Source organism: Pseudophryne corroboree, chromosome 2 (genome assembly GCF_028390025.1).
Source record: "Pseudophryne corroboree isolate aPseCor3 chromosome 2, aPseCor3.hap2, whole genome shotgun sequence".
Lineage (NCBI taxonomy): Eukaryota > Metazoa > Chordata > Amphibia > Anura > Myobatrachidae > Pseudophryne > Pseudophryne corroboree.
Genome location: NC_086445.1, coordinates 530,911,096 through 530,938,221, shown reverse-complemented (window position 1 = coordinate 530,938,221; position 27,126 = coordinate 530,911,096). Strand labels below are relative to the sequence as shown.

At 48.9% G+C, this 27,126-nt stretch overlaps 1 protein-coding gene and 1 pseudogene across 3 annotated transcripts in view; one reads left to right on the top strand and one right to left on the bottom strand.

The window, feature by feature from the left end:
• Positions 1-27,126, bottom strand: part of KCNQ4 (potassium voltage-gated channel subfamily Q member 4) — a 752,031-nt gene that overhangs the window by 315,042 nt on the left and 409,863 nt on the right. The window lies entirely within an intron of this gene.
• LOC135053315 (5S ribosomal RNA) lies at positions 26,927-27,046 on the top strand (annotated as a pseudogene).

The window sequence follows — 27,126 nt, the reverse complement described above, 5'->3', positions numbered from 1 at the left end:
TTTTACGAACACTCCCTGAAAACGGTCAGTCGACACACAGAAACGCCCCCTTCATGTCAATCACTCTGCAGTCAGCTCTGCGACTGAAAAGCTTCGCTAGACCCTGTGTGAAACTACATCGGCCGGTGTAATAGTACGTCGCGCGTGCGCATTGCGCCACATGTGCAGAAGTGCCATTTTTTTTGAATGCAGCTAGCGATCAACTCGGAATGACCCCCAATGCCAGCTGGTGTACTTTACACTATGCATGCACACATGTCCAACTCTCCATCAGCACCACAGATGTCAGATAATGCTGATGCTGAATAATAATAATAATAAGCAAATTTATTTTCTTATGAAAACAAAGTAAATATTTAACTAAAAAAAAAAACCTCCCCTGTTAAGTAAGTTGTAGACTATGCAGAGCCATTGGTCACAGGATGCACCTCTTAATGAATACCACTGCAAACAATCAGGAATCTTCTGGAACAGTGGCAAAAATCGAAACTCACCATACAGTATGTCAACATTACCAAGAAGCCAATTTTCTGCATAATAGCACGTGTACCTGTAAATATGGGACCTGATTCTTAGTTGCACATAGGGGGTAATTCAGAGTTGATCGCAGCAGCAAATTTGTTAGCAGTTGGGCAAAATCATGTATCTAGGGGTCCGAGCGCCCCTGGCAAAGCAATGGACCAGCACCCCTGACCCCCCCCCATCACATTTTGGTGCGCAGTGCTAGTACGAGCACTGGTGCTCCATTCATATTTTAAGTACAGGCATCGCACAACAAAGTGTCATGGTCTCGTGGTGAAGGGGTGTGGCAATACAATAGTACCCCCTTACATTATACCACATAGTAGTGTCCCTTATTCAGAATATACCACACAGTAGTGTATCTTAATCACATTACACCACACAGTAGTCCCATTGTTCACATTATGCGACACAGTAGTACCCCTCATACAGGTTACACCAAAGTACCCATTATACACATTACATCACACAGTAATGTCCATTATTCACACTACACAGCACAGTAGTACCCCTTATACACATTACGCCATACACTAGAGCACCTTATTCACATTACGCTACAAAGCGTTTTCGGTCCCAGTGAGACCTTCATCAGGAGTCACTTCAGCACAACATATGCATCTGATACATCCCACAGGTATCCAGCAGCAAGGCTGGCTATGCCTACCTGGCTCCTTATATACCCACCTAATTGTACACAAGGAACCAAATGCCCCAGTTCCGCGTTCCAGGTGAAACGCACATGACATAATTTCCTGTTTATACTTAGATCAGCTACACCATTTAGTGCATTACATTATATTGTAATAATAAAAATATATATCAGGCTCAAAAGAGTGTATCAGTGTATAGTAAGGCCCTTTAACTCACGGCATCACAGCCCCCAGGGGATGGATCCACAGGCAGGCAATCTCCCTGCCACGCACTTCATTCCATCGGGTCCTGCCGCTGGAACGCATGCGTCACAACTGGAAGTCCCAGAAGCCCCTTGGAACGCATGTGACATGTTCCAGGGAGCTGCGATGTAGTCTGCTTAGGTCAACCTGGGCACACAGAACACAAAAGACGGTGTCATGTTAAATCAATAACTAAATATACACTGCCAGTGTGCTCAGGAGTGTTAACAGCAAGGGTATTGGAGGGAAATCTATAGCAAGTGGAAACGAGCTACTGTTCTATAGATAAACTATATAGGTAGATAAAGAACTTACCGTTGTTAAATCTCTTTCTGCGAGGTACACTGGGCTCCACAAGGATTGGACAATGGGGTGTAGAGTAGGATCTAGATCCGAGGCACCAACAGGCTCAAAGCTTTGACTGTTCCCAGAATGCACAGCGCCACCTCCTCTATAACCCCGCCTCCCTGCACAGGAGCTCAGTTTTTAGTTAACCAGCCCAATGCAGTAGCAGGAAAAGAGACGACAACGGTTAGTAGCCAAATACACCACACGCTCACGACAAGAGAAGTGTCAGCGGCTAATGCCATACCAACCCAAAGAAGCTAAGTGCGTCAGGGTGGGCGCCTTGTGGAGCCCAGTGTACCTCACAGAAAGAGATTTAACAACGGTAAGTTCTTACCATAAATCTCGTTTACTGCTGCGGGGTACACTGGGCTCCACAAGGATTGGACAATGGGGATGTCCTAAAGCAGTTCCTTATGGGAGGGGACGCACTGTAGCGGGCACAAGAACCCGGCGTCCAAAGGAAGCATCCTGGGAAGCGGCAGTATCGAAGGCATAGAACCTTATAAACGTGTTCCCGGAGGACCACATAGCCGCCTTGCACAATTGATCTAGGGTCGCACCACGTTGGGCCGCCCAAGAGGGTCCAACAGACCGAGTAGAATGGGCCGTAATGTGAGCAGGATCTGACAGACCAGCCCTCACATAAGCATGTGCAATCACCATTCTAATCCATCTGGCCAGGGTCTGCTAGTGAGCAGGCCAGCCACGTTTGTGAAATCTAAACAAAACAAATAGAGAATCAGATTTTTGAATAGAAGCAGTTCTCTTTACATAGATACGGAGAGCCCGTACCACATCCAAAGACCGCTCTTTGGGAGACAAATCAGGAGAGACAAAGGCCGGAACCACAGTCTCCTGATTAAGGTGGAACAAAGAAACCACCTTAGGCAAATATCCGGGACGAGTCCTAAGAACCGGCCGGTCACGGTGAAAAATCAGATATGGGGAACTACAAGACAAGGCACCCAGAACCAACACTCTTCTAGAAGAGGCAATAGCCAGCAAGAACACCACCTTAAGGGAAAGCCACTTAAGGTCAGCTGAACCCAGGGGTTCAAACGGAGGCTCCTGCAACACCTCCAAAACCACCGGCAAGTCCCAAGGAGCCACAGGCGGGACATAGGGAGGTTGAATACGCAACACACCCTGGGGTAAATTTACTAAGATGGGAGTTCTATTTAACATGGGATGTTGCCTGTAGCAACCAATCAGATTCCAGGTATTATATTCTAGAAGGTGCTAGATAAATGAGAAGTAGAGTCTGATTGGTTGCTATGGGCAACATCCCATCTTAAATAGAACTCCCATCTTAGTAAATTTACCCACCTGAGTGAATGTATGAACATCAGGTAAAGTCGCAATTTTTCTCTGAAACCACACCGACAAGGCAGAAATATGAACCTTGAGGGAGGCCAGACGCAGGCCTAAATCTAGGCCCTGCTGCAGAAAAGCCAAAAGTTTGGCTGTACTAAACTCGGAAGCGTCATAATTATTAGATGCGCACCAAACAAAGTAGGAATGCCAGACCCTATGGTAAATCCGAGCAGAAGCCGGTTTCCGGGCCCGCAACATAGTTTTAATGACCTCTTCAGAAAAACACTTAGCCCTCAAGACGGAAGCTTCAAGAGCCACGCCGTCAAAGACAGCCGGGCTAGGTCCTGGTAGACACAGGGGCCCTGAACGAGGAAGTCTGGGCGTTGTGGAAGTAGAAGTGGACGCTCTGACTATAGGCCTTGCAGGTCTGAGAACCAGTGCCGTCTGGGCCACGCCGGAGCTATGAGAAGCTATGAGAAGCAGATTTCCTTTTTCTTGCTTGAACTTCCGAATTACCCTGGGCAGGAGTGACACCGGAGGGAACACGTACGGCAGCCAAAACCTCCACGGCACCACCAGCGCATCCACGAATGCTGCTTGAGGATCCCTTTTCCTTGCTCCGAAGACCGGAACCTTGTGATTGTGTCGAGACGCCATCAGATCTACATCTGGAAGACCCCACTTTTTCACTAGGAGTTGAAACACTTCTGGATGGAGGCCCCACTCGCCGGCATGCACGTCCTGACGACTGAGAAAGTCCGCTTCCCAATTCAGGACTCCCGGAATGAATATTGCCGATATAGCCGGTAGATGGCGTTCTGCCCAACGTAGAATCCGTGAGACTTCCTTCATTGCCAAACGGCTTTGAGTGCCGCCTTGATGATTTATGTAAGCCACTGTGGTGGCGTTGTCCGACTGTACTTGAACAGGACGGTTCTGAATTAAATGCTGGGCCAGGGTCAACGCATTGAAGACCGCCCGCAATTCCAGAATGTTGATCGAGAGAAGAGATTCCTCCTTGGTCCACCGACCCTGAAGGGAGTGTTGCTCCAGCACCGCGCCCCAACCTCTTAGACTGGCATCTGTCGTCAACAGGACCCAGTTGGATATCCAGAAGGGACAGCCCCTGCATAATTGTTGGTCCCGGAGCCACCAAAGCAGCGACAGACGGACCTCCGGAGTCAATAAGATTATTTGAGACCTGATCCGGTGAGGCAGGCCGTCCCACTTGGCTAGAATCAGCCTCTGGAGGGGGCAAGAATGGAATTGAGCATACTCCACCATGTCGAATCCTGAGACCATGAGGCCCAGCACCTGCATTGCCGAATGTATAGACACTTGCGGACGAGAAAGGAAGCAACGAATCCTGTCCTGAAGCTTCAGGACTTTCTCCTGAGACAGGAGACAGGAGTGTGAGTGTCCAGTAGCGCTCCCAGGTGCACCATGCTCTGAGCAGGGACCACGGAGGATTTCTTCCAGTTGATGAGCCACCCGTGGGCTTGTAGAAACCGGACCGTCATATCCAGATGACGTGGGAGAAGTTCTGGGGAATTTGCCAGGAGTAACAAGTAGTCCAGGTACGGCAGTATCCTGACTCCTTGACGGCAGAGTACCACCGTCATCACCGCCATTTCTTTGGTGAAGACTCGCGGAGCCGTTGTTAAACCAAAAGGTAACGCCCGAAACTGATAATGGAGGTTGCCAATAGCAAACCTCAGGTATTGCTGATGTGACGCTGCTGTAGGAATATGCAGGTAAGCATCCTGTATGTCCAGTGAGACCATGTAGTCCCCAGGTTCCAAGGCCAGAACTATAGAGCGAAGGGTTTCCATATGGAACTTGGAAACCTTCACAAACCTGTTCAATGCCTTGAGGTTGAGAATGGGCCGGGAAGACCCATTCGGTTTCTGGACTAGAAATAGCGGAGAATAGTACCTCCGGCCCCTCTGAGCAAGAGGCACCTGTACTACAACTCCTGTATCCAGGAGGGTCTGTACCACGAATGCAGAGTGTTTGCCTTTGTCTGGTCCAACGGGACGTCTGTCAGGCAAAATCGATGAGGGGGTCGGTTTTTGAAGGCTATGGCGTAACCTCGTGTGACTACTTCCCGTACCCAGGCATCTGAAGTGGTCTTCAACCATTCCTGGGTATACCCTAGAAGCTGGCCCCTTACCCTGGGATCCCCCAGGGGGAGGCCCACCCCGTCATGCGTCAGGCTTATCGGTCTTGGAAGCTGGCTGACGGGCAGCCCAGGCTCTTTTGGGTTTCAGCTTACCAGGTTTGGAAGTGCGGGTCTGCTTGTGCTACGCCTGACCTTTTGCTTTACCTGAAGGGCGAAAGGACGTACCTTTAGCCTTCGACACAGGAGGAGCGGTATTTGGCAGACATTCAGTTTTGGCAGTAGCCAAGTCAGCCACTATCTTATTTAAGTCCTCCCCAAACAGAATATCTCCCTTGAAAGGGAGTACCTCCAGGGTTTTTCTAGAGTCCAGATCCACAGACCAGGATCTCAGCCACAATATCCGGCGAGCCAGGACTGATGTAGTAGAGCACAAAAAGAAACAGAGAAGGATTGGACTTGAAGTGGCGCACTTAAACATTAAATTGATACATAAATTATAACTTTTATTAGAGTATATTTGTTAAAAAGACCTATAGATGTGAAATATTAAAACCAGAAACATATAAATTGACAAAACAAAGTGTGATATGTGTGAATAAAAACACACACTGTGCTAACTGTGTAGTGCTACACATATATAATATATTATAGGTACTATGACCCTTGAATCAAATTATATGTGTTGTTAGGCTGAGTGCCCAAAGGCGCTGTCACTGATCAGTTGTACTAGATAGGCTTACTGAGGGTACTGTAAAGTGCAATATTCCAATATTAAGCACACAATACATTTAGCACATTGTTATTATACACAGCAGCACAGTGTTACTGTGCTGCTGTGTATAATAACAATGTGCTAAATGTATTGTGTTGTTAGGAATAGAGCGAGATCTATACTAAAGCTGAGCTGGCTATTGTGAAGCCTCATGACACTGATGGAGCTCACAAGCTTTCCTGCACTGAGAGGATTATTTAACCACATATGACTCAGCAAGCTGCATGTACTAGCAACTTTGTAGCAAGACTAAGATACACTGCTTAATGTAGCAGCTGAGACATCTCTACAGCACTGCTTGTTCCTTTACAAGTATAGAACAATTATCTAGCAATGCTTATGTGCTACTCAGGTTAAATGCTGTTTATTTGATATATAGGTTTCCATCACACAGCTGATAATTACAAAACAGCTAGTTAGGATATACTGCTATTAACAGATGATGGAGTGTTCCAGTGTACGGCATTAGTGCAATACTCAAACAGCTCACTAAACCCTGTGCCTCACAGCTATGATCTATATTCCACTATAATAGTAGTGAATATTGTGGAAAACTGTCAGTTTATATGCATTCTTGGACATTACAGTGTCTCTCATTAACAATATCACTAATGAACATTGTGATTACTCACTTAAAGTGATATTGACTTTATTAATTACCTGCTGTAAATTGACTGAGAACAGCTAATTATATTGAGATCACTAGTGGGGAGAAGCACTGATCTATAGCTGTATAAGCATATAAGTGAACATCAATTATCATTCACTTAAAGTGACACTGACTTCAGGTATTACCTGCTGTAAATTGATTAATGAACAGCCAATTACATTGAGATCACTAGTGAGGAGAAACACGGATTCATAGCTGTATAAGCATATGAATGCATATAAGTGAGGGGTCATAGCGCCCAAATAGATTATTCACTTAAAGTGATACTGACTTCAGATATTACCTGCTGTAAATTGATTGAGAACAGCTAATTACATTGAGATCACTAGTGAGGATAAACACTGACTCATAGCTGTACAAGCATATGATTGCACATAAGTGAGGGGTCACAGCGCCCAAACTGAGGGGGAGCTTTCTATTGGAATATTGCACTCTACAGTACCCTCAGTAAGCCTATCTAGTACAACTGATCAGTGACTTCAAAGCGCCATTGGGCACTCAGCCTAACAACACATATAATTTGATTCAAGGGTCATTGTACCTATAATATATTATATATGTGTAGCACTACACAGTTAGCACAGTGTGTGTTTTTATTCACACATATCACACTTTGTTTTGTCAATTTATATGTTTCTGGTTTTAATATTTCACAGCTATAGGTCTTTTTAACAAATATACTCTAATAAAAGTTATAATTTATGTATCAATTTAATGTTTAAGTGCGCCACTTCAAGTCCAATCCTTCTCTGTTTCTTTTTGTGCATAACTATATATTGGCAACAATATATTCAGTGGCAGCACCCCCTATATAATTCAAATATCTGATATAGAATATAACTAGGGGTTTCCTTTGTTCTAATTTGGAACTTTTCTATAATATGCTAGTGCAGTAGTATCTCTTTCCCTTTCCCTGCTAACGTACTGACGTAGTAGAGGCCTTGGCTGCTAGGATACCGGCATCAGAAGCCGCCTCTTTAATATATCGAGAAGCTGTGACAATATATGACAAGCATTGTGTAGCATGGTCAGAGAAGATTTCAGCTTCTAACTCCAAGGCCCATGCTTCAATAGCCTCGGCAGCCCATGTAGCTGCAATAGTGGGCCTTTGCGCAGCACCCGTGAGGGTGTAAATCGCTTTTAGACAACCCTCCACACGTTTATCCGTAGGCTCTTTTAGAGACGTGACGGTAGTGACAGGTAGAGCTGAGGAAACCACCATCCTAGCCACATGTGAGTCCACTGGAGGCGTTTCCCAATTCTTAGACAGCTCTGGCGCGAGTGGATAGCGAGCCAGCATCTTCTTTTGAGGCACAAACTTCGTACCCGGGTTTTTCCAGGGTTCCTGACATATATCCACTAGGTGGTCAGAGTGAGGTAAAACTTGTTTAACCACCTTCTGACGCTTGAACCTATCTGGTTTCTTAGGAGGGACGGATGGCTCGGGATCATCCGTAATCTGCAGAATTAACTTAATAGCCTCCAAAAGATCAGGAACATCCACATGTGAACTACCCTTCCCATCAGCCGTATCTGAGTCAGAACCTGTGGGGTCAGTGTACGTACCGTCTTCATCAGACGAGGTGTCAGTGACAGCAGTGGTTTGTGAAGAGACAAGCGCTCGCTTAGAGGACCCCTTGGACTTAGGCGAGCGTTGGTCAGACTTTTTAGTAGTCAAGGACTGGTTCAACTTCTTCAATTGAGCAGATAAATCGTCCGCCCACGGCGGGTTAGCTCCAGGGACCACATACGGGTGTACCGGCATTGGGGGTCCCATAGGGGGTGTTAGTTTATGAACTAGCGTATGCAGAAGCGTGGAAAAAGCGGCCCACGGTGGGTCAGAATGTGCCTCCGTTGCCACAGTCCCACTGGGGGGCAAGGAGCCCCCAGAACCAGAGCCCACAGCTGCTATATTCTCCTCATATGGGTCTGTGGCTTCAGCAACACCTGTAGTGTGTTCAGCCCCAGAACCATTACCCTCAGAAGCAGACATGATATAACTTGCAGTATGAGGTAACACAGTACAATTATCAGCAGCACTATACCTCTAAACCCAAACCCCTGCGCAGTGTAGTCAGCACTAGCAGAGATAAAGGAGAGATATGGTGACTAAATCACAGAGAAAAATACGTAATACAGTACAGGTTGAGTATCCCTTATCCAAAATGCTTGGGAGGTATTTTGGATATCGGATTTTTCCGTATTTTGGAATAATTGCGTACCATAATGAGATATCATGGTGATGGGACCTAAATCTAAGCACAGAATGCATTTATGTTTCATATACACCTTATACACACAGACTGATGGTAATTTTAGCCAATATTTTTTATAACTTTGTGCATTAAACAAAGTGTGTCTACATTCACACAATTCATTTATGTTTCATATACACCTTATACACACAGCCTGAAGGTCATTTAATACAATATTTTTAATAACTTTGTGTATTAAACAAAGTTTGTGTACATCGAGCCATCAAAAAACAAAGGTTTCACTATCTCACTCTCACTCAAAAGTCCGTATTTCGGAATATTCCGTATTTCGTAATATTTGGATATGGGATACTCAACCTGCATATCTTTGTGAAAATCCTATATTAGATAAAACCTGACGCACCAAGCCCCCTCAGGTTATAGAATATAGGGATAGCAAGTTGAGTGAAAGACACGAAATGGACAACACTCCGCTATCAAATGCACACACAGAAAGTCACAGTTTGTACAATGCAGAGGTTATTACTGACAATAATACTGCACTGGACTAGCTTATATATGTAGCTATGTAGTCAATAGATATAACACTACACAGTAAGAACTGGATGTATATCACAGGGTAATTGTACTATAAAACCCTGACTAAATACACTTTTTCTCAACTATCACTGTCTAGAAAGGCAGGTAGAATACTTAAGTGTCATGTAAAGGCACAGCGCTGACAACCAGGCGCCTTTACATAGGAGGATTTGCCCAAGCAGTCCCAGGAACAGTGAGCTGAGGGATAATGGCGCCGCAGACACTGACAGGGAGTGAGGGAAAGACAGAAATGCAGCTCCAGGGCGGGAACACTTGCTGGAAATGGCGCCCTGGGGCTGGGGGAGGAGCTTCAGGTCTAAGCCTTATCCCCCTGCTGGCAAAACCAACGGGTACTGTGGGCGATATAAAAACTGATTTAGAGAGAAAACCTGACCTGCGCCCATGCCCTGGTGATCTAGTGGGATCGCCTGTACTGCCACAGTGTCCACCGCCAGCGCGCGCGTCCCGCCTCCCACTGATCGCGCCGGAAAACAATAAAGACCGGGTCCCGCAAGCGGGACCCACTCACCACCTCCCGAAGCGCGGCCACGCGATCCTGGAGAGCCCCAGCCGTGTGTGTCTAACGTGAAGAAAACCGGAGCCTCCGCTGTAGGTACCCGGCAACCAGGGCTCGGGAGTGTACAGCGCCGCTGGGGAGAGCTGGAGCTGCAGCAGTGAATGTCTTCTGACATTTATCACCGCTGCTGCCCTTGAAGTCTTCACTTTTTCTTCATAAAAAGCTTTTCTTAGGGCTGCCTGGAGCAGCCCATCTGTTAAGTGCCTGCTTACTGCAGCACCAACTACAAAACTGAGCTCCTGTGCAGGGAGGCGGGGTTATAGAGGAGGCGGCGCTGTGCATTCTGGGAACAGTCAAAGCTTTGAGCCTGTTGGTGCCTTGGATCAAGATCCTACTCTACACCCCATTGTCCAATCCTTGTGGAGCCCAGTGTACCCCGCAGCAGAAAGGAGCCAGGATTACAGTGAACAAAATTAACCTCAAAGGCAATCTTCACACATACCCCAACAACATATAATTACATCATAATAAATAGTAAAAAAAAAACCAAGAAATATATATATATATATATATATATATATATATATATATATACGAAAATTGGACAGAACCCTGACAGGAACTGGGTGGGAGCTGCTTTGATTCCGAAAGGAGCTGCTGCTGCGGCTGGGCAGCATGTATTCTGTATGCAGAGCTCTGCCCAGAGCTCTCTGTAGCTGCAACTGCGAACACGGTCGCAGCTTTTTCTATTAGTGGATGCCGTATCTACATGGAGGAGATGCTTTCTGCATTTGGCCGGCGCCCCTGGCGACTGCCATCCTGGCCAAGGGGTAGATACGCCCCTGGCACTGCAGGTAGAGCAGATATAACATGTGCTGAGAGAGTTAGATTTGGGTGGGTTATTTTGTTTCTGTGCAGGGTAAATACTGGCTGCTTTATTTTTACACTGCAATTTAGATTTCAGTTTGAACACACCCCACCCAAATCTAACTCTCTCTGCATGTCATATCTGCCCCCCCCTGCAGTACATATGGTTTTGCCCAACTGCTAACAAATTTATTGCTGCGATCTACTCTGAATTACCCCCATAGTTCTGAACACAGATTGATTGATTTTTAGCATAGTGTGTGCACGGAAGAGAGCTTTCACCTAGTCATCTTGCCAGAGTTACTCACCTGTCGTGCATATGCAGTGTGTATGCCGCGTCTCCTGTACCCAGCACGGGATAGGTGTACGCGGATGCCGTGTCCCCTGCATCCAGCACGGGGTAGGTATACGCAGATGCCATGTCTCCTGCACCCAGCACGGGGTAGATGTACGCCATGTCTCCTGTACCCAGCATGGGATAGGTGTATGTGGATGCAGTGTCCACTGCATCCAGCTCGGGGTATATGTATGCAGACGATGTGTCTACTGCACCCTGCACAGGATAGGTGTACATGTATGCCATGTCCCCTGCACCCAGGATGGGGTAAGTGTACTCAGTGTCTCCTGCTCCCAGCACAGGGTCGGTGTATGCACGTGCTGTGTCTCCTGCAACCAACACGAGTAGGTGTACGCGTGTGCCGAATCTCCTGTACCCAGTGCGGGGTAGGTGTATGCGGATGCCGTGTCTCCTGCACCCAACACAGTGTACGCGTGTGTGTGCCATGTCTCCTGCACCCAGCACGGGGTAGGTGTACGCAGATACCTTGTCTCCTGCACCCAGCATGGTGTACACGTGTGCCATGTTTCCTTCACCCAGCATGGTGTAGGTGTACACGTGTACCATGTCTCCTGTACCCAGCACGGGGTAGGTGTACGTGGATGCCGTGTCTCCTGCACCCAGCACGGTGTACGCGTGTGCCATGTTTCCTGCACACAGCACGGTGTAGGTTTACGCGCGTGCCGTGTCTCCTGCACCCAGCACGGGGTAGGTTTATGAGGATGCCGTGTCTCCTGCACCCAGCACGGTGTACGCATGTGCCATGTCTCCTGCACCCAGCACGGTGTAGGTTTACGCGCGTGCCATGTCTCCTGCACCCAGCATGGTGTAGGTGTACGTGTGTGCCATGTCTTCTGCACCCAGCACGGGGTAGGTGTATGAGGATGCCGTGTCTCCTGCACCCAGCACGGTGTACGCGTGTGCCATGACTCCTGCACACAGCACGGTGTAGGTGTACGCGGATGCCATGTCTCCTGCACCCAACAAAGGGTAGGTGTATGAGGATGCCATCTCTCCTGCACCCAGCATGGTGTACGCGTGTGCCATGTCTCCTGCACCCAGCATGGTGTAGGTGTACACGTGTGCCATGTCTCCTGTACCCAGCATGGGGTAGGTGTACGTGGATGCCGTGTCTCCTGCACCCAGCATGAGGTAGGTGTACGTGGATGCCGTGTCTCCTGCACCCAGCATGAGGTAGATATAGGCGGGTGCCGTGTCTCCCGCACCCAGCACGGGGTAGGTGTACAAGTGTGCTGTGTCTCCTGCACCTGGCACGGTGTACGCGTGTGCCATGTCTCCTGCACCCAGCATGGTGTAGATGTACGTGTCTGCCATGTCTCCTACACCCAGCACGGGGTAGGTGTACACGTGTGTCGTGTCTTCTGCACCCATCACGGTGTACGCGTGTGCTATGTCTCCTGCACCCAGCATGGCGTAGGTGTACACGTGTGCCATGTCTCCTGTACCCAGCATGGGGTAGGTGTACGTGGATGCCGTGTCTCCTGCACCCAGCATGAGGTAGATATAGGCGGGTGCCGTGTCTCCCGCACCGAGCACGGGGTAGATGTACGTGGATGCTGTGTCTCCTGCACCTGGCACAGTTTACGCGTGTGCCATGTCTCCTGCACCCAGCATGGTGTAGATGTACGTGTCTGCCATGTCTCCTACACCCAGCACGGGGTAGGTGTACACGTGTGTCGTGTCTTCTGCACCCATCACGGTGTACGCGTGTGCTATGTCTCCTGCACCCAGCATGGCGTAGGTGTACACGTGTGCCATGTCTCCTGTACCCAGCACGGGGTAGGTGTACGTGGATGCCGTGTCTCCTGCACCCAGCATGAGGTAGGTATAGGCGGGTGCCGTGTCTCCCGCACCCAGCACGGGGTAGGTGTACGTGGATGCCGTGTCTCCTGCACCCAGCATGAGGTAGATATAGGCGGGTGCCGTGTCTCCCGCACCCAGCACGGGGTAGGTGTACGTGGATGCTGGTCTCCTGCACCTGGCACGGTGTACGCGTGTGCCATGTCTCCTGCACCCAGCATGGTGTAGATGTACGTGTCTGATATGTCTCCTACACCCAGTACGGGGTAGGTGTACGCGTGTGTCGTGTCTTCTACACCCAGCACGGTGTACGCGTGTGCCATGTCTCCTGCACCCAGCGCGGTGTACGCGTTTGTTGTGTCTCCTGCATCCAGCATGGTGTACGCGTGTGCCATGTCTCCTGCACCCAGCATGGTGTAGGTGTACATGTGTGCCATGTCTCCTGTACCCAGCACGGTGTAGGTGTACGCGGATGTTGTGTCTCCTGCACCCAGCATGGGTTGGGTGTGGTGTGTCTCCTGCACCCAGCATAGGGTAGATGTAAGCGGGTGCTGTGTCTCCTGCACCCAGTACAGGGTAGGTGTACATGAATGCTGTGTCTCCTGCACCTGGCACGGTGTACGCGTGTGCCATGTCTCCTGCACCCAGCATGGGGTAGATGTACGTGTCTGCCATGTCTCCTACACACAGCACGGGGTAGGTGTACACCTGTGCCGTGTCTTCTGCACCCAGCACGGTGTACGCGTGTGTTGTGTCTCCTGCATCCAGCATGGTGTACGCGTGTGCCATGTCTCCTGCACCCAGCATGGTGTAGGTGTACACGTGTGCCATGTCTCCTGTACCCAGCACGGTGTAGGTGTATGCGGATGTTGTGTCTCCTGCACCCAGCATGGGTTGGGTGTGGCGTGTCTCCTGCACCCAGCATAGCGTAGATGTCAGCAGGTGCTGTGTCTCCCACACCCAGCACGGAGTAGGTGTACGTGGATGCTGTGTCTCCTGCACATGGCACGGTGTATGCGTGTGCCATGTCTCCTGCACCCAGCATGGTGTAGATGTACGTGTCTGCCATGTCTCCTGCACCCAGCATGGTGTACACGTGTGCCATGTTTCCTTCACCCAGCATGGTGTAGGTGTACACGTGTACCATGTCTCCTGTACCCAGCACGGGGTAGGTGTACGTGGATGCCGTGTCTCCTGCACCCAGCACGGTGTACGCGTGTGCCATGTCTCCTGCACACAGCACGGTGTAGGTTTACGCGCGTGCCGTGTCTCCTGCACCCAGCACAGGGTAGGTTTATGATGATGCCGTGTCTCCTGCACCCAGCACGGTGTACGCATGTGCCATGTCTCCTGCACCCAGCACGGTGTAGGTTTACGCGCGTGCCATGTCTCCTGCACCCAGCATGGTGTAGGTGTACGTGTGTGCCATGTCTTCTGCACCCAGCACGGGGTAGGTGTATGAGGATGCCGTGTCTCCTGCACCCAGCACGGTGTACGCGTGTGCCATGACTCCTGCACACAGCACGGTGTAGGTGTACGCGGATGCCATGTCTCCTGCACCCAACAAAGGGTAGGTGTATGAGGATGCCATCTCTCCTGCACCCAGCATGGTGTATGCGTGTGCCATGTCTCCTGCACCCAGCATGGTGTAGGTGTACACGTGTGCCATGTCTCCTGTACCCAGCATGGGGTAGGTGTACGTGGATGCCGTGTCTCCTGCACCCAGCATGAGGTAGATATAGGCGGGTGCCGTGTCTCCCGCACCCAGCACGGGGTAGGTGTACAAGTGTGCTGTGTCTCCTGCACCTGGCACGGTGTACGCGTGTGCCATGTCTCCTGCACCCAGCATGGTGTAGATGTACGTGTCTGCCATGTCTCCTACACCCAGCACGGGGTAGGTGTACACGTGTGTCGTGTCTTCTGCACCCATCACGGTGTACGCGTGTGCTATGTCTCCTGCACCCAGCATGGCGTAGGTGTACACGTGTGCCATGTCCCCTGTACCCAGCATGGGGTAGGTGTACGTGGATGCCGTGTCTCCTGCACCCAGCATGAGGTAGATATAGGCGGATGCCGTGTCTCCCGCACCGAGCACGGGGTAGATGTACGTGGATGCTGTGTCTCCTGCACCTGGCACAGTGTACGCGTGTGCCATGTCTCCTGCACCCAGCATGGTGTAGATGTACGTGTCTGCCATGTCTCCTACACCCAGCACGGGGTAGGTGTACACGTGTGTCGTGTCTTCTGCACCCATCACGGTGTACGCGTGTGCTATTTCTCCTGCACCCAGCATGGCGTAGGTGTACACGTGTGCCATGTCTCCTGTACCCAGCACGGGGTAGGTGTACGTGGATGCCGTGTCTCCTGCACCCAGCATGAGGTAGGTATAGGCGGGTGCCGTGTCTCCCGCACCCAGCACGGGGTAGGTGTACGTGGATGCCGTGTCTCCTGCACCCAGCATGAGGTAGATATAGGCGGGTGCCGTGTCTCCCGCACCCAGCACGGGGTAGGTGTACGTGGATGCTGGTCTCCTGCACCTGGCACGGTGTACGCGTGTGCCATGTCTCCTGCACCCAGCATGGTGTAGATGTACGTGTCTGATATGTCTCCTACACCCAGTATGGGGTAGGTGTACGCGTGTGTCGTGTCTTCTACACCCAGCACGGTGTACGCGTGTGCCATGTCTCCTGCACCCAGCGCGGTGTACGCGTTTGTTGTGTCTCCTGCATCCAGCATGGTGTACGCGTGTGCCATGTCTCCTGCACCCAGCATGGTGTAGGTGTACATGTGTGCCATGTCTCCTGTACCCAGCACGGTGTAGGTGTACGCGGATGTTGTGTCTCCTGCACCCAGCATGGGTTGGGTGTGGTGTGTCTCCTGCACCCAGCATAGGGTAGATGTAAGCGGGTGCTGTGTCTCCTGCACCCAGTACAGGGTAGGTGTACATGGATGCTGTGTCTCCTGCACCTGGCACGGTGTACGCGTGTGCCATGTCTCCTGCACCCAGCATGGGGTAGATGTACGTGTCTGCCATGTCTCCTACACACAGCACGGGGTAGGTGTACACCTGTGCCGTGTCTTCTGCACCCAGCACGGTGTACGCGTGTGTTGTGTCTCCTGCATCCAGCATGGTGTACGCGTGTGCCATGTCTCCTGCACCCAGCATGGTGTAGGTGTACACGTGTGCCATGTCTCCTGTACCCAGCACGGTGTAGGTGTATGCGGATGTTGTGTCTCCTGCACCCAGCATGGGTTGGGTGTGGCGTGTCTCCTGCACACAGCATAGCGTAGATGTCAGCAGGTGCTGTGTCTCCCACACCCAGCACGGGGTAGGTGTACGTGGATGCTGTGTCTCCTGCACATGGCACGGTGTATGCGTGTGCCATGTCTCCTGCACCCAGCATGGTGTAGATGTACGTGTCTGCCATGTCTCCTACATCCAGCACGGGGTAGGTGTACGCGTGTGTCGTGTCTTCTACACCCAGCACGGTGTACGCGTGTGTTGTGTCTCCTGCATCCAGCATGGTGTACGCGTGTGCCATGTCTCCTGCACCCAGCATGGTGTAGGTGTACACGTGTGCCAGGTCTCCTGTACCCAGCACAGTGTAGGTGTACGCGGATGTTGTGTCTCCTGCACCCAGCATGGGTTGGGTGTGGCGTGTCTCCTGAACCCAGCATAGGGTAGATGTAAGCAGGTGCTGTGTCTCCCGCACCCAGCACGGGGTAGGTGTACGTGGATGCTGTGTCTCCTGCACCTGGCACGGTGTACGCGTGTGCCATGTCTCCTGCACCCAGCATGGTGTAGATGTACGTGTCTGCCATGTCTACTACACCCAGTACGGGGTAGGTGTACGCGTGTGTCGTGTTTTCTACACCCAGCACGGTGTACGCATGTGCCATGTCTCCTGCACCCATCGCGGTGTACGCGTGTGTGGTGTCTCCTGCATCCAGCATGGTGTACGCGTGTGCCATGTCTCCTGCACCCAGCATGGTGTAGGTGTACATGTGTGCCATGTCTTCTGTACCCAGCACGGTGTAGGTGTACGCGGATGTTGTGTCTCCTGCACCCAGCACGGGTTGGGTGTGGTGTGTCTACTGCACCCAGCATAGGGTAGATGTAAGCGGGTGCTGTGTCTCCTGCACCCAGTACAGGGTAGGTGTACATGGATGCTGTGTCTCCTGCACCTGGCACGGTGTACGCGTGTGCCATGTCTCCTGCACCCAGCATGGGGTAGATGTACGTGTCTGCCATGTCTCCTACACACAGCACGGGGTAGGTGTACACCTGTGCTGTGTCTTCTGCACCCAGCACGGTGTACGCGTGTGTTGTGTCTCCTGCATGCAGCATGGTGTACGCGTGTGCCATGTCTCCTGCACCCAGCATGGTGTAGATGTACGTGTCTGCCATGTCTCCTACATCCAGCGCGGGGTAGGTGTACGCGTGTGTCGTGTCTTCTACACCCAGCACGGTGTACACGTGTGTTGTGTCTCCTGCATCCAGCATGGTGTACGCGTGTGCCATGTCTCCTGCACCCAGCATGGTGTAGGTGTACACGTGTGCCATGTCTCCTGTACCAAGCACGGTGTAGGTGTACGCGGATGTTGTGTCTCCTGCACCCAGCATGGGTTGGGTGTGGTGTGTCTCCTGCACCCAGCATAGGGTAGATGTAAGCGGGTGCTGTGTCTCCTGCACCCAGTACAGGGTAGGTGTACGTGGATGCTGTGTCTCCTGCACCTGGCACGGTGTACGCGTGTGCCATGTCTCCTGCACCCAGCATGGTGTAGATGTACGTGTCTGCCATATCTCCTACACCCAGCACGGGGTAGGTGTACACCTGTGCCGTGTCTCCTGCACCCAGCACGGTGTACGCGTGTGTTGTGTCTCCTGCATCCAGCATGGTGTACACGTGTGCCATGTCTCCTGTACCCAGCACGGTGTAGGTGTACGCGGATGTTGTGTCTCCTGCACCCAGCATGGGTTAGGTGTGGTGTGTCTCCTGCACCCAGCACGGGTAAGTGTACGTGGATGCTGTGTCTCCTGCACCTGGCGCGGTGTACGCGTGTGCCATGTCTCCTGCACCCAGCATGGTGTAGATGTACGTGTCTGCCATGTCTCCTACACCCAGCACGGGGTAGGTGTACGCGTGTGTCGTGTCTTCTACACCCAGCACGGTGTACGCGTGTGCCATGTCTCCTGCACCCAGCATGGTGTAGGTGTACACGTGTGCCATGTCTCCTGCACCCAGCATGGGGTAAGTGTATGTGGATGCCGTGTCTCCTGCACCCAGCATGAGGTAGATATAGGCGGGTGCCGTGTCTCCCGCACCCAGCACGGGGTAGGTGTACGTGGATGCTGGTCTCCTGCACCTGGCACGGTGTACGCGTGTGCCATGTCTCCTGCACCCAGCATGGTGTAGATGTACGTGTCTGATATGTCTCCTACACCCAGTATGGGGTAGGTGTACGCGTGTGTCGTGTCTTCTACACCCAGCACGGTGTACGCGTGTGCCATGTCTCCTGCACCCAGCGCGGTGTACGCGTTTGTTGTGTCTCCTGCATCCAGCATGGTGTACGCGTGTGCCATGTCTCCTGCACCCAGCATGGTGTAGGTGTACATGTGTGCCATGTCTCCTGTACCCAGCACGGTGTAGGTGTACGCGGATGTTGTGTCTCCTGCACCCAGCATGGGTTGGGTGTGGTGTGTCTCCTGCACCCAGCATAGGGTAGATGTAAGCGGGTGCTGTGTCTCCTGCACCCAGTACAGGGTAGGTGTACATGGATGCTGTGTCTCCTGCACCTGGCACGGTGTACGCGTGTGCCATGTCTCCTGCACCCAGCATGGGGTAGATGTACGTGTCTGCCATGTCTCCTACACACAGCACGGGGTAGGTGTACACCTGTGCCGTGTCTTCTGCACCCAGCACGGTGTACGCGTGTGTTGTGTCTCCTGCATCCAGCATGGGTTAGGTGTGGTGTGTCTCCTGCACCCAGCACGGGTAAGTGTACGTGGATGCTGTGTCTCCTGCACCTGGCGCGGTGTACGCGTGTGCCATGTCTCCTGCACCCAGCATGGTGTAGATGTACGTGTCTGCCATGTCTCCTACACCCAGCACGGGGTAGGTGTACGCGTGTGTCGTGTCTTCTACACCCAGCACGGTGTACGCGTGTGCCATGTCTCCTGCACCCAGCATGGTGTAGGTGTACACGTGTGCCATGTCTCCTGTACCCAGCATGGGGTAAGTGTATGTGGATGCCGTGTCTCCTGCACCCAGCATGAGGTAGATATAGGCGGGTGCCGTGTCTCCCGCACCCAGCACGGGGTAGGTGTACGTGGATGCTGTGTCTCCTGCACCTGGCACGGTGTACGCGTGTGCCATGTCTCCTGTACCCAGCATGGTGTAGATGTATGTGTCTGCCATGTCTCCTACACCCAGCACGGGGTAGGTGTACGAGTGTGTCGTGTCTTCTACACCCAGCACGGTGTACCATGTCTCCTGCACCCAGCATGGTGTAGGTGTACACGTGTGCCATGTCTCCTGTACCCAGCACAGGGTAGGTGTACGTGGATGCCGTGTCTCCTGCACCCAGCATGAGGTAGATATAGGCGGGTGCCTTGTCTCCCGCACCCAGCACGGGGTAGGTGTACGTGGATGCTGGTCTCCTGCACCTGGCATGGTGTACGCGTGTGCCATGTCTCCTGCACCCAGCATGGTGTAGGTGTACACGTGTGCCATGTCTCCTGTACCCAGCACAGTGTAGGTGTATACGGATGTTGTGTCTCCTGCACCCAGCATGGGTTGGGTGTGGCGTGTCTCCTGCACCCAGCATGGGTTGGGTGTGGCGTGTCTCCTGCACCCAGCATACGGTAGATGTAAGTGGGTGCTGTGTCTCCTGCACCCAGTACAGGGTATGTGTATGAGGATGCCGTGTCTCCTGCACCCAGCACGGTTTACACGTGTGCCATGTCTCCTGCACTCAGCACGGGGTAGGTGTACGCGGATGCCGTGTCTCCTGCACCCAGCACGGGGTAGGTGTATGAGGATGCCGTGTCTCCTGCACCCAGCACGGTGTGCGCGTGTGCCATGTCTCCTGCACCCAGCACGGGGTAGGTGTATGAGGATGCCATGTCTCCCGCACCCAGCATGGGGTAGGTGTACGCGGATGCCATGTCTTCTGCACCCAGCATGGGGTAGGTGTACGCGTGTGCCGTTTCTCCTACACCCAGCACGGGGTAGGTGTACGCGGATGCCATGTCATCTGCACCCAGCATAGGGTAGGTGTACGCGTGTGCCATGTCTCCTCCACCCAGCATGGGGTAGGTGTACGTGGATGCCGTGTCTCCTGCACCCAGCACGGGGTAGGTGTACGCAGATGCCATGTCTCCTCCACCCAGCATGAGGTAGGTGTATATGCCAACGATAGTGATAATTACTGCTGGCATGTTGCATACACAAAGATGCGTATAGCATGGAATACTGCCGTGGAATTGCATTTGCATAGTGGCTGCAGAAGCCTTGCAGATGCGTATGAGTACAGCATTTCCTTTGCATTGCATATGATTCTGTGGAACTCAGCAATATGAAGAAACAAATAAAAACCAGGAGACATCCAACTTTCTAAGTAAAATTTTAATGAAACCAATAAATTAGTGAGGTACATAACAGTTCTATTGCAAACGCATCTATTTCCAAGTCAAGTTTCAGTAGCTCAAAGCATTCTCCTAAGCCCTTCTAACTACAATTATTCTTCCCCTTAGGAAAATAATCCCCTTTTCCCAGTGGTGTCACTGGGGAGGGAGAAGCAGATACTGTCTGTTTTTGGGATGAGCCTCCTACATTGGATGCAGATTCTAGCTCCATGCTGGGGCATGCAAAGCATTCGTGTAAGGAGTGCAGGGTCCTAACATGATCCCAGCACCGTGATATAGGGGGCACCAACCAGAAAGTATTCTCAGAGAAAGGGATGCATAGGTAGTGCAAGGAGTTAGGGGATTACCACCTCACTATTAGACCTGTGTACTAAGCTGTCAGAATTAATAATTAAACCATATTAGTAAACCTCTATTTTGTAACCGTGTCAGACAATAGAATTATTTTTAATACAAAAGTCAGATATCAGATAGAGTTTGCATACTGTAGTTCATAAGAATCAAAGTCAGCACTGCAAATGCATTTACAGCTGACTGAGCAATGTTGTTTTACAGCTTTCTGCATATTAAATGCTAAGTGCCAGTTGAGTGCTATTCTGAAAGGTCGTGCCCACTGCTTTTAACATCTTACAGATGGCAATAGCCATACTATGTAATGGAATGTTGTACAAGACATATGCTTTCTCAGTGTTATATGTATAATGAGAACAGGCCCCTGAGTCAGGGAGGACTGTGCCGCCTACCATCCACCCATTGCAATGTGTTACCCAGCAGCCACCAGCGCCATGTTTCCAATGAATTCTTTGTGAATTTGGTGCCAGCACCATATTTCTGAATAAATCAACGCAAACATGGCACTATGTGCCCGAGTCTTTGTTACCCTTTCAGCATGCACAATATATTCTATGCATGGGCTATATTTTCAAGGGAGAGGGGGCCCGTACATTTGCACATGGGCCCTTGTGTGTTGAAAGGTCTCATATGCCGAGCATGGCCGTACACTTCGAAATGTTCTCACATAAAAGATAGACCATACAATGTTTATTATAGGCCAATAGTCCTCTCCTCCTTACACAGCTCCTCAGCATGTTAGTAAATCATGTCCCACGCCCTCTCTACTCTTAACCCTGCCCATCATCACCTGAATAAAGTAGCAAAGGATGTTACACGATGAGTGTGCACTTCACATACTGTAAATGGGTGTAACATTCTGTCAGAGCATATAACACAGGACCCAATTGAACAGTATAAGTTTAGTTTTCCCAAGGGATATATTTGATACATTCCAGGTATGTTCTTTACAGTAAGACCAATGTCTACATTTTTATCTGTCTCATTGCCTAAGACAACTTTGGACTGTGTGTACAAGTACTCGTACAGAGCAAACACAGAGGTGAGTGGTGAGCAAAGCCTATAGTTTTAGCAGTATAGTGTCTGATCACAGTCTAATTTTAATTTATATTGCACACTCAGCCAAAAAAAAGTAAAGACTGTGCTATGGAAGATAAATAGTTCTACACAGAGTTCTATGGCTTTTTGTGTCTATATAATTCCAGGGACGTGCGGTGGGCTAAATAGCTCAGGAGGCACTGGCTGGCACCAGCGCCAGATTTACATGCAATATATGAGCCAAATCGTATATCTGGGCATTATACATAGGTGCAACAGTATAAACTCCTGGAAATTTGGTGAGTTTTGATCAGAGATGTGCAGAAAAGTTAGCCAGGTGAGGCACTGCCTCCCCTGCCATAGACTTTTTACTCCAGAGATTTTGCTATGAAAATTATTAGAATAATACCAAGAAGATATTTCAAACACATTCTTTGTATTTTTCATATATTTTATACAGTCAAAACTCTTGCACAAACGTTAGTATGTCAGGAAAGGCTCTGCCTCACCTCACCGCACGTCACTATATAATTCAGTGTTGTGTATAAGTTGCTGTGTAACAACTGGGCAAAAACTAATTGTGCTGGCTGCAGGTGAATTGCGGTTGTTGTGCAGGTGTCCCTCTACAACATGGAGCATGGAGGAAAGCAGCAGTACAAGGATACCTCCCACAGTATGCATATTAAAAAGTTTTGGAGGTGTAACCCCTCTTTGAGAAGGCGAGAAATCCTGACAATGACAGCTTCCATAAACCTCTTCACACAAATGCTAAAAAGCAAATTGTTTTACATTTGGGGATTGCATATAACATTTATACACAGATTTACAACTTTCAGGGGTTTATAATAATGGAAGACATTTGAGATACACATTTGATCATGGAGGAGACATTTTCCCTGTGCACATCTAACTTCCTGTCAGTACGACACATGAAGGACACACAGGGAGCCCTTCCGAGCCTAAACTGTTTGACAACAGAGGACTACAGTCTGCAGTGAGGTAGATAATAAGGTTACAGTGTCGCACTGGGGCATGAAGGGCCCACAGGGGAAATGCAGTGGTAGGGGCCCATGCTAAGAGGTTTGGCTAACCATTAGTGCATGATCGGGGCCCCTTGATAAAAATGTATAGTAAATACTGCTAGTGCATGCATGATAATGTACCAGATTAATAACAGCAATACACTGTAGGAATTACACCATAGTCCTGTGCAATATAGCATATGTATAATGTCAAATTCAAGTGCACAGTCTGGAACCTGATCTCTAGAGGGGCCAGGCACTGTGACCCACCGGGCGTTTCCCCTGTGCCCCTGTGGACCAGTCTGACCCTGGTTACAAACATACATACACACACAGTATTTTCATTACTTTCAAGGTAAGGTAACTTTTACCTATTAGACTGACACATCCTTTAAATCATGATATACAATTATATAAAGTATCCTGGTGTTTGCTTCCACATAGCTAGAACCGTGCCTATTGGCAAGACTTTCCTGATTGGCGCATCATGACAGGGGTGTGGCCTTATAGTAATAAGTTGTGTAGTTTGGGTAGCTTTGGGTTATGTGGATAGTGTCCTACTCTAGTCTTGAGGAATATTGGGAGGTATGCTTTCTGCACCTCTACACGTGGACTATTCACAAATATAGGGAAAGAGGGAAAGTTGGTGAATTATTTGAATGACGTATGTAAAATAAGAGTGCTATCACTTGGGTGCTAGAAATTAAATGTAACTTTTTGTTGTGTTCTTCAGTATGAATTGAATATGAACCCCAAAGATACATATTGTACAGTAAATTGTATTCAGTCAGAGTACTCACCCCTGGTATCATGTCCTGTCCAAAACAGCAACCAGAGGTTATATTGGCTGTATGTATAATTGTCAGCGAATGTTTGCTATTGCATCTCGGAACTTGTGGAACTTGTTTTAGACACAAATACAAATTCCAGTGCTCCAGTTATTTTTTACAAGGCAAGATATACACTTCTGATGGCCATTGCAGGGCAAGGAGTGATGGAAATGAGCAGACAGCAAGCACAGCTAGTGGTACAGGGTCTGTATAAAATGAAGGGATGAAACCCCAGTGCATGTTGGGACAGTGCATGTTGACACCTGGCAGCTACATGCTTAGGATGAGGGGTGGGGGACGTCATGCTATGTGCATGTTTCTGGAAGACTACGGAAGACAGAGCAATACAAGAAAGCACAATGCTTTGCATATATTTAAATATTGCTTCTCCTAGAGAGACAGCTGTGCAAATAATATTACTGAATGATCATGGCAGATCACCCATGTACATACAGACCACGTATTACATTCTACATTCTTTATACGCAATAGTCTGTAAATACAGCTGCACCCCGATCACACTCTCATACATACAATAGCTGAAATTCCATGCATGTACCACCAAATCTCAGCAATGGGTGTTTGTGTAAAGATATTTCATTGTGTACATTGACTTTTATATGGAAAAAGCCTGAGAATAAAATAGTGAAATAGTATAGGCATAAAGTAGTAAGATGTATAAGCCTGCAGAACACACAGAACAACCTCATGCACTCAGAGCTGGCAGATGTGGTGTGGCATGATCAGGAAATCTGTACCATCACAGCACATCCCAGCCCTACTTGCAGGCAGGGTAACACCCTATTTGGAAGACATGCCTGCTCTGTTCAGGTACTGTGAGATGTATGTTATTATTGCTGGTTTTGGGAAAGCATTATGGCTAATTTATATATTATTAGACACGTCTCCATTTTACTGGCAGAGGGAAGCCCCTCCATAAAGGATTGCAGCTGAGCCCATTCGGTTATATTTAGGATTGGTATCCAGGAGTGTAAGTTCTCCCCCAACAGAGATCACTATGTCACTATCTTTACCATGTTAGCACTAAGGGGGGTATCCAATTAGATGCGCTCATTTTTCAGCGTGATAGTGTGATTTTTGACCAATGGTTATTATCGGGCTTCCCAACTACAGCCCAATTTTATTGGTCGAAAAATGCCACATTTTGAGCTGGTAACACATGGGATGCGTGATAAGTATCCGGGACCATGTGTTATCGCAGAAAAAGAGGGTCTCTTCGGATTATGCTTTGCATGCCTGTGGCACCTTAAACATAACTCCCAATAAGTGCCGGGTATCGGGGCTAATTGAATAGCCCCCAGCAAATCCATCAGCTGCGGCCTTAGAATTCCCGTATTACTGAGTTGCAGCACATAAGCTGGTTAGTAATAATTTCTGTCCTTTATGATAACGGACGTAGGTGTAGATTTTGTGTTACTGGTTTATCATGTGAAAAAAAAGAATGTCATCAAAACGTTGACATAAAACGGAAACTATAATAAGGTCCAGAAGTAGATGAACTGCACTATATCTGCTTATAGAAAAAAATATTGAAAACTTTCTAACAGGACACTGCCATGTTTCTGTGAAAATCCACCCCACAAATTGAACAACTTACCTGTTTGCTAGCAGGAAGGAATGGAACAGAATCTATCTACTTTACCTGTTTGCAAAGCCCACATTAAAACAAGAAAACAGTAAGTAAAAGCAAGTAATTTCCATGATATCATTTCCTTTGCCGTCAGTATATACACCACAGTACCACCCACTAGCCCAAAGATCAACAAAGCAATTTCCTATTGGGAAACGCTAAACTTATGTCACCAACCTCTTGTGCTGTCACTAAACTGTCCCCATTTATCACCCTATGTATTCTGTATTTCTAACAGAAATTAAAATGAGTGTTTGTATGATTTGGATTTAGTTCACCTTCTACTGACCTATTCTGTTTCTGTATTATAAGCTTTCTAGTATATATACCAATATGAGAGATGTAATCAAAAAAGTTTTGCAAATAGGGGCTTAACCTTAATCTATAAAAGCATATCTACAAAAATATTTTAAATAACTTGCCTCTCTCTACACTGCCCCTGAAAAAAAAATTCCTAATCATAAGAAACATTCAGCAACGTAGCAGGTCAGCAGTGACCCATGTGCCGGGACCACCCAAAAAACCTGTGTTGTTACAACGTCACGTCTAGAGGTCGGAGTTGCTGGCTCTAGGAAGAAGAGCACTGGCCAGAAAGGCAGCTCCTCCGGCTGCCTGCCCAGAGTAATCTCTTGGATGCTCCAGGGGGATCTGTCTTAGTGCTACTGGCAAAAAGGGCCAAAAAAGAAGAATTGGAAAGTAGACTCTTGTGTGGGAGAAGTCTAATTCAGAGGTGTTAATATATTATGTTCATTACTGATAAAATCCTAATTTTATTAAATGTCATTTAAAACTGAATTATCAGAGTCACTTATATGTAAATCAATAACTTCGCGAAAATATATTAACAAATTATATATAATTAGTGGTATAAATACCACAATGGATAGATAGCCGGAAATTGGTATCTATGGCCAATCTAATTTATTAACACACAATTATATAATGATCCTTATAGTATATATGACCATCATTTATTCTGCAGGTATCCAAATAGGAAATTTGTATCGCAGAGAATTAAATCATTGGTCATATGAATCAGGTTGTGTATACAACAATCACTGAGTATACACAATGATGCTAATTGGGAACACATGTAGCATCAATACCATGAACATACGAAATGATATATTGAGTTATGCATGGAACACATGGACCATAGACAAGAAATATGGGTATTGTGTGGAAAATGCTCATAGATACCACATGCCATCCAAACAAGATATTCCTTGTACCCAGAGAAAAACAATTAAGTCACCAGTGTGGCCTCTATATATCTTTAAATATAATGCCTCTATGTGCCAAGTATAATTTACTCAGCACATATGGTCCTGTAATTTGTAGCAGGAATAAATCAGTGACATAGGCATGTATACACAACCTGAGTAATAAAACAGGCAAGTTTAATATTTGCGGACATACCCCACTGGAGATGCCCAATCTCTTCTGATCTTGGAAGCTAAGCAGTGGAGGGCCGGGCTAGTACTTGGATGGGAGACCACCTTGGAACACCCAGGTACTGCAAGAAATTTTGCCGCCTAACTGGGCATCACTCGTAATAATACCATTAGGCATTCGGATTCATATGACCAATGATTTAATTCTCTG